The sequence below is a fragment of the Chinchilla lanigera genome, unplaced genomic scaffold, assembly GCF_000276665.1.
Source record: "Chinchilla lanigera isolate Chin_1 unplaced genomic scaffold, ChiLan1.0 scaffold00052, whole genome shotgun sequence".
NCBI classification, from domain to species: Eukaryota; Metazoa; Chordata; class Mammalia; order Rodentia; family Chinchillidae; genus Chinchilla; species Chinchilla lanigera.
Window position 1 is genome coordinate 16,417,187 of NW_004955453.1, and position 8,673 is coordinate 16,425,859.

At 41.7% G+C, this 8,673-nt stretch overlaps 2 long non-coding RNA genes across 5 annotated transcripts in view; one reads left to right on the forward strand and one right to left on the reverse strand.

Moving 5' to 3' along the window:
* The window catches only part of LOC102021087, a 48,150-nt gene that overhangs the window by 22,759 nt on the left and 16,718 nt on the right, over positions 1-8,673 (forward strand). The gene's annotated exons all lie outside the window — the stretch shown is intronic.
* Positions 6,367-8,673, reverse strand: part of LOC102020633 — a 33,226-nt gene continuing 30,919 nt past the window's right edge. For 2 of the 3 annotated variants that reach the window (XR_001236203.1, XR_001236202.1), the window contains 2 exons: positions 7,901-7,969; positions 6,367-6,577 (listed from right to left, as the gene is read on the reverse strand). This is a non-coding gene — a long non-coding RNA (uncharacterized LOC102020633). Of the gene's footprint in view, positions 6,578-7,544; positions 7,646-7,900; positions 7,970-8,673 lie in introns of all 3 variants that reach the window. The other variant, XR_001236204.1, reaches the window with a different exon arrangement.

The window sequence follows — 8,673 nt, forward strand, 5'->3', positions numbered from 1 at the left end:
TTTTTGGTTTTTCTCCGGTACCGGGAACCGAACTCACGACCTTGCGCTTGCCAGGCAGGCGCTTTTGCCGCTGAGCTAAATCCCCAGCCCCAAAAGCTTATCATCATTATAGCTGCATTTGCCCTCCAAAACGACTAGCTGGAGATGGAGTATAGAATTCTAACATCAACCCCAGGAGCTGTCCACCTTCCCCTACATTTGCCGTATGTCTCCATATACCCAACCTCCCAGACTCAACCTTTGGATTTCAAAGTTTAACAGAAGACAAATGAAGGGACTGGCCGAAAAGTAAAGAAGAAGCCACAACAGTAAACGTTCGGTTCAATTTATTCTACTCACAGTCACTCCTTTGTTTCACTCTTTCTTGTTTTTAAGTCATTGAACTTTTGTGACTTAATGCCCTTCCAGACTCAGAGCCCAATGCCTTACTCCAGAGACTAGAGCTGCACCCAGAGTCTTCCCACTGTGGGTTCCAAGAGCAGATCCCTAATCCTCTCCCTTTGTTTCCTTCCATACAGACCTCTCTTAGAATTCTAATCTTGTTATTTATCCCTTGGAAGCATGCCCAAGATAGCTCTCCTCCTCCACCTTTTTATCAGCAGAGAGACTTATTTCTGTCACATTTAAGACTAGTTTCCCAGCAGCGCCCCTGCTCCTTTTCCTTCTCTCTCTTCATTCAGTTCTACTCTCTCCATAAATGTTTTGCTGGATATGGGTTAAATTACATAAAATTACCAGTATTCAACTATTTATGATCTAGGATAGGGGACAATTGCTTATGGTTTGACTAAATATATTTGGCCCAGGCACCCAGCTTTGGGGGTTTCTGTAATCTCTAAATCTTCCTATTTTAAGCCAAAGCCAGTTGTTCTTGTCTATTTTTCATGATAATTGCACTGTAGCCCTGAGACAAACACTGTGGCATCTCAAATATGCTCAAGAGCTTCCTTCCTCACAGACCTGAGCTATGGTGACCATACAATTCCTTGAACTAAAAACCCTAGTAAACAAATACATTTAGAATAAAATAGATTCTTGTCTCTTCAGTGTCTCTCCTGGTTCCTATGGAGAGAAAAAAAAAATACCACATATACTATTGCTTTAAGGAAGACAGGCATTATCTCAGAATCTCCCACCGCCAGCCATCTTGAAAAATCCCACATTTTTTTTTCTTGTTCTTTCAACTTTTTGTGAGTTTCCAAAGTCCTCTACCTCTTGCTCTTTGGTTGTTCTGTCCATCAGCAGGAATTCTCACGTTGCCTGCCTTCTGGCCTAACGCCTCTCTGAAGATCATCCACTCTTAAACTTAGTGGAGGAAATTCTGGGAGAATCTCCCACCCACCCACTCAAACACCTGCTGATATCTAGAATTCTATATGTTAGCGTATCTTAGACCATTGGGTCTTCCATAGCAATATAACATAGATTAAGTAGCTTTTAAACACAGAAACTTATTTCTCTTTCATTTTGGAGACCAGGAAGTCAAAGGTCAAGGCATCCACATGTTTATTGTCTGGCAAGTGTGCTCTGCTGTCAGAAGGCCGAGTCTTGTATGTCTTCCCATGGTGGAGGAGATAGATAGCTCCCTGGACTGTCGCTTACTTAGACACTAACCTATTCAATGAGGTTCTGATCTCATGGTCGAGTCACTGCCCAAAAGCTTTATCTCTTTATACCATCCTGGTTAGAATTTCAACACATAAATTTAGCGGGGAACCCAACATTCAGAATGTAGTATAGCAGAAATCCTGTGATATTAAACATATCTCTTTCTCTCTCTCTCTCTCTCTTTCTCTCTCTCTCTCTCTCTCTTTCATGTGTATCTGCTTTTGAAAGGCAAAGCCCTCACATGTTCAGTGTTTCTGAAACAATTCTTTGGAATGCTATTGTTTCAAGAGATATTCTTGGATGTTCATAAAAATGTGTTATTTGATCAGAAAGAACTTGGGAATTGCTACATGTCACAGCCCCTAGAGCAAGTTCCATAACACAAAGCATCATATTAAAAGCTTAGAAAGACCTTGCAGTAAGGACCTCTGTTTAACTTTGTTTAATCTAGTGTTTCCAAAACTTAATTAACAATGGAAATCTTTTTCTTAATGAGATTTTTGTGTGTGTGTCACTTCCTGGGCCTTTATGTCATAAGAACAGACTCTATGAACACTGCTATAATTCTTCAGGGATGTTGTAGTTTAGCTCTAGAATGTCCCTTGAAATTCTCATGTGAATTTCTCGTGAATGTGCTGTAGCAGGTGGAGCCTGACTGGAAGAGCCAGGTCACGGGACTGTGACCTAGAGTGGTGCATCTCCTTCCCTGTCTCTTCTTTTCACTCTCTGCTTCCTGGCCACCATAAAGTGAGTAGTTTTTTTCTACCAGGCACTTCCACCATGTCAATTCTGCCATAGAGCCAGGCAACCAAAGACTTAACTATGAACCAAAATAAATCTCTCCTCTACATTGCAGGTGTCAGGTATTTTGTCCCAGTGACAAGGAAAGGGACTAAGGCTGGGGAGAAAAGATAAGTTTAACACTGCCTCTTCCCATTGGTTATGTAGAGAAAGCATGACTGGTGAGAGCACCAGACCTCTTACCCATCACCACCATCCCACACCCCCATCTTACAGAAGAACATCACTGACATAGGCTTACAAATGGCCTTCCTCCTCTGCCCAGAACAGAACCTCATTTTTTTCTGATACCAGGGTTTCATGTGCTTCAAGAAGCCTCTCTCATGGCAGATGGTGAGAAGAGATTTAAAGACACTAAGTAACCTCGGGGCCTGGGGATTTAGCTCAGCGACACAGCGCCTGCCTGGCAAGCACATGGTTGTGAGTTCGATTCCCAGTACTGGAAGAAAAAAATAAATAAATAAAAAATTAAAAAGTAAAAAAAAAGAAAAATAAATAAATAAATAAATAAGACGCTAAGTAATCTAAACTCACAAAATTCCAAGGTGGCAAAGCTGAGAACCTTTCTTAGCCTGGGTTGCTCAAAGAAGAAAAACGCTTCCAGGCAAAAACCTATGTGTCAATAATTTATTCAAAAATGTGATGTTGGGAATTGGGAGTAAGGAACGTGCGAATCAAAACAGTAAAGAAGGGAGAATCAATACTAGGATGTGTTATCAAACTGGCTGTTATTAAAAGAGAACTTTGGGCTTAATCCCGCATCCATCTAAAAACCATATGAAGTGTACCCCAAGGAATATTGTCCATCTGAGGCAGAAGTATGCACCCATATGTTCCCATTCCTTAATGATGAAGGGTTCCCACACTGTCTCCGGGGGATATTAAGTTCTCTACACTAATTGGTGGCATACCTGGAAGGGCTTAGTGGTTTTACATGGGTGCCTTGTACTGTGCCATCAGAAGAAGCCAGAAAAGATAACAAAAGACACACTCCAGGCATACAGGGTAAGACACTGATGGGTTGCATCCTTGAGCCTCTGTGGCAATGGTCACCAGAATAGCAGCTGAAAAGAATGAGCACAAGAGGATATAAAGTGATGCTCAAGAGCTGACTGATACAGTCCACCAGTTTTACCACTCATTCCTTCCCTGCCTTTAATCCAAGCTATCAGAACCCCTTTCAGGGTGGTGACTGGCCACAGTCTCTACAGAAATAATGTAACAATCTTCATGAAACCTTCTACCAGCTTGTGATGTATCTTCTGTTAGACTTCCTCCCGTCTTTCCTCCCGACTTCCCCATATAGCTGGAGCTGCCTTGGAGCCATAATTAATATTTATCATCTCCCTCTTCCACCACTCTTTGTGGGTTCCTTCTCTGTCAATCAGCACTTTGGCTTGTTTGAGTTGCTTTCTTGCTAGGGCATCACCAAGCCTCAGAGAAGAGTCTGAGTCTTTAGTTGCCTTGCCCATATTAGACCATCTCTGGTGAAACTGTTCATTCACCAATACAGATGATGATGAATTCCACAAGTTCTAGCCATAATACCCTCTGCCCTTCATTATACAGAAGCCAACACAGTTCTTCATATTTACTAGGGTTAATTAACCACTAGTAAAGTAACTCCTTTCTTTGACTATTAGTCCACTGGCATAGGAGGCTAAAATGACCTAGCAGTGATGGTAATGGTAGAGGCTTCAAGGTATAGCACTAGTTATTTACCTTAAAGAAGTGTGTTGGTGTATCAGTCAACTTTCCATACTGTAACAAAATACCTGAGATAACCAGCTCTTCCTGATTTAAGAACTCAACATTTCCTAAAAAGAGGAAAGGTTTATTCTGGCTCCCAGTTTTGGAGGTTTTAGTCCATACTCAACTGGTTTTAGGCCTGTGGCAAGACAGTACCTCATGGTAGAAATACATGGTAGAGGAAACTTCTCACCTCATAGTAGCCAGGAAGTAAAAGAGAGAGAGAGAGGAAGGGATCAGAGTTCCAATATCCCTTCAAAAATAGGCCATCAAAGACCTAACTTCCTCCCACTAGGCCCCACCTCCTAAATGTTCCACCATCTCTCAATAGCACAACCAGGCCTTCAACAAGTGGACTTCTGGGGCACATTCAAGATCTAAACTATAGTATTTGTTATGCTCAAAACCAGGAGAACTCTGAAAACTTATAGTAGTAGATCTCTGAATCTTTGGATTCTGATATGCATGTGTCTTAGCAGAGTCACTTCCATCTCACAAATTCAGTTAGCATGATTCATCAGTGTTGTTAACAGAGATCAGGTGAGGCTGTTCTAAAGATTAAATCCCTATCACAGAGAAAGTACTTAATATATAGTTTTCTTCCTTCACACAAGTTATTTATTTATTGTCCTCCTTAATGCACTGTACTTTCTTAAATGTTATATGTGGAATACCTTTCTTATGAGCTTAATCCAATGGATTTGGCCTATGCTTCCCTTCTCAGAAAACCTACCTTTATGATTTGCAGAACTGTGAGCTCCCTGAAGCATTAACCAAACCACTTTAATCATTAAGAACTCTTCAGACATCAGAAATTCCTAGAACATAAATCTGTGGATTTAAACCAAGTTATTTGAGTTGGATTGATTTGAGGATGCTCTAAATAAGTCCCAAGAGCCATTTCTGTCATTGTCCAAATTCTCTGGCTCGGGTGCAAAAATGGAGCAACAAGGATTTTCACTAAGACTTTTCTCTGGGGTCCTCTTCCCGAATGGCTGCCTTTCTTAGACTGTATTTAACCCCTCGAGTTTCCTTGATTCATATGTGCAAATTGTAGCCCAGAAGAGCAGCAGCAGGTGGACAGCTGTGGCTCTGGAGGCAGAGACTTGCCACTAAGACACATGAAAATATTTTGTACAATATCACAGCTGACCTTTATCCACTCCTCTCCCATGTTATATTATCTTGGCATTTACCATGCACCTGCTGTGTGTTAAGCACTCTGCTTTTATATAGATTAGCTCACTTCATGAAGAGCAGAAATTCCAGATTATCTCTGGGCTGGTAGAGTCCATCGATATTCTTGGATTGCTGGTCTGTTTCCAGATCTGATAAATGAGTGAGCGTGCTATCTGATCTCGCAGTATTCTTCCAATCCACATTTGCTAAAAATTCTACACAGCTCTTAAGTCTAATTTCTTCATCTAACAGAAGCCACAGTAGAGTTTCCTAGCTTCTCCTAACCTCAGCTTTCCCCCAGCAAATGAAGCCTGAGCCAGGACTTGGACAGCAGAGGGCTTAGATTTTGAAATGCCCCAGGAAGGAGTAGAGAAATGAGAAAGATAAATAGGGAAGTAGGGAGGAGAGAATAGAGAAAGTCTAACACAAGAGAGCTGGTCATCACTATTGGAAATTGATGTTCAATCTTGCTGGGATCTTCTGAAGAGCCACATAGAATGAGCCTCATAAATGTCTCTTGGAGGATGTGATAGTTAACTGGTTGTGTCAACATGAATAGGAAGTCCCCAACTGATTGGATTAGCATAGTTTTGGGTGTGGCTGAAGGGATTTACTGAAAACAGAAGACCAACCCTGGGTGTGTGTGGCACCAACCAGTAGGCGTGTTGCCTGAATGGAATAACAGGAAAATGAAGAAGGAAGGTTCACTGTGCTTCTCCAGAGGAGCTCTAGTCTTCACCATAGTCGTAGTCTCCTGACTTCCAGCACAAACTGTTCAGAACTTCCACTGAAGATGCTTCAGCCTGCTGATTCAGACTCGTGCTACGGTGAGCTTCAGGCCTTCTAACTTTGACTGGATCCTTCAGATCTCCAGCACACAGATGGCCTCTTTCACACTCTTTCACATCTGATTCTGCAAGTGGCCATTATAAGCCTACCTAGTAAATCCTTATATATTTATATATCTTATATTAAATCTATTTCTTTAGTGAGCACTGACTAATACAGAGGGGTAGAAAGAGAAGAATATTTATCCATTGGCTTCTGTATTAGTGCATTTTCTTAGAAAGCCTATAAGGAAATACCTCAGGCAGGCTAAGTTTATAAAGAAAAGAAGTTGATTTAGCTCATGGCCCTGGAAATTCAAGGGCATGGCACTTGCGTTCCTCAGTTCTGGTGAAGGCATCATGGAGGAATGGCATCACAATGGTGGGCACATGTTAAGGAGCCAGAAAGTGCACTGTAAAACAGAAAACCAGAGAGCCATTCGAGGGTTAGCTCCAACAAGAGTGGACTCAGGGTCTCTTGAAAACTAGCTTAATCCTTTCCCCCAGTGTCCTAAGGACTTCCCAGTAGGTGTCACCTCTTAAAGGCCCCGACCACCTTCCAACACTGCCACCATGAGGACGAAGCCTCCAACATATAGACCCTTGGGGAAGAAACTACACCCATCCCATTGGAGCTCCCACCCCAATGGCCAGATGTTGTCCAGTGGGGGTCAAGTCCCTCCAAGTTGTAATCATGCCCCTGCCTAGCATTTTCACACAGTAATCCTGGAGAAGCCCAAGATACAAGATGCAGTTTAGACCAAGCTAGTCAGGGCCTTCAAGTTGGTTGCTATAATAATGGTGTAAAAGGTGGGCCAAGAAGGTATACAATTAAGATTTCCCAAGTTGAACAAAAAATATGGAGAGCTCGATTAAATTTGAATTATAGATAAATAAGAAATTATAACTGACCATAAATATGTTTCATGAAATATTTTGGAAATAGTTGTGCTAAATAAGTTATTCAATGTTTATCAGACATTCAAACTGGACTAGGTACTGTGTATTTCATCTGGGAGGCCTAATGCACAGCTGGACATGGAAGGAGCACACTGCAAAGCCTCAGCCCTGTCCCTACAGTCTCCTGTATGGACTTTATCTATCTGCCTTGTCATCTTTAAATTTCCCATTTCACCAAGCCTTGAGCACAGAAGTTGCTCAGTTCTGAGTGAAGAGCTGTGATTCACCAGCACAACGAAGCAGGAGCAGTAACAGGACAAAATACAGCAGAATAAAATAAAGTGGGACATAGATGAACTCTATCTAAGCAGCTCCTCATTCACTGGAATGGTGCTGTCCCATAAAGTAGCTGCCAGTTGCATGCATCTATTGAAGTTCAACTATAAATAAGTAAAAATTCTGCTCTTCAGGAGTACACACCACATTTCAAGTGCTCGAGGCGCATGGGGCTAACGGCCAGTACACAGGATGGTGCAGACATCGAGCTCTTCCATCATCGCAGGAAGTTCTATGGAACAATACTGTAGGAGCACAGTCAACATTCACACGAGCCAAGGGACCCTTTATAGCTTAATCTCAACCACATTTGGCCAGCTCATCCCCCGCCACGCCCACCCCAGAGGCTCCCTTATTCTCTACACCGAACCACATGTTCTTCCTGGCCAGTACTTGCACTTGCCCATGACACTTTCCGCAGGGTTACTTCTGGTGAGAATGCCCTCACTACCCAGTACCCTACCCTCCCCCTGTTCCTGTCTGCAGACAGTCCTGCTCACCTCTGAGGGTCCATGACTCTCCCAGGAAGATCGGTCTATTCCTCCCTGTGGTTTCACAAGCAGCACCTCCTTTTTTTTTTAATTTTATTTTAAAAATAAAAGAAGGAAAACATATTAATAAACAGACATCCATTTACAAAATAGCATAAGGACAATACAAGCAATACAGAGTTACTACAAAGTGGTAGGAAATTAACAATGGTTGCTGTATTAAGTATCGATATCTTCAAAGTGATTTCTCAGGAAAACAAATAGAGACATGCAAGATTGATCAAATAAGTAATCATTAACTGTTCTTTTCAGTAAAGCGATAGAAGTCAGTAGTACAACTACGTTAGCTATCCTGTATATACATTCATAATTTCCCCTTCTTTCTCCTCTCTTTTCTCTCACCACAATTGCTCTTTACTTTTGAGCATTTTCCTTTCGTTTCACAATGTCTGTCATACCTTCTAATTTTTATTCACTCTCTCAGGTTCTTACACTATGAGACAATACATTGCTTACACATGGAAGTCTGGTTTATTTCACTTATGGTATGGTCTCTGGTTGTGACCATTTACCTGTAAAAGCCTCGAGTTTATCTTTCTTTATAGCTGAGTAATATTCCATTATATAAAAGTATCACAATTTTTTTATCCAGTCCTCAGTGGATGGACATTTGGGTTGCTTCCACAATTTAGCAATTACAAATTGCGCTGCTATGAACATGGGTGCACATATATGGCTCTGATATGATGTTTTCAGATCTTCTGGGAAAATACCCAGAAGGG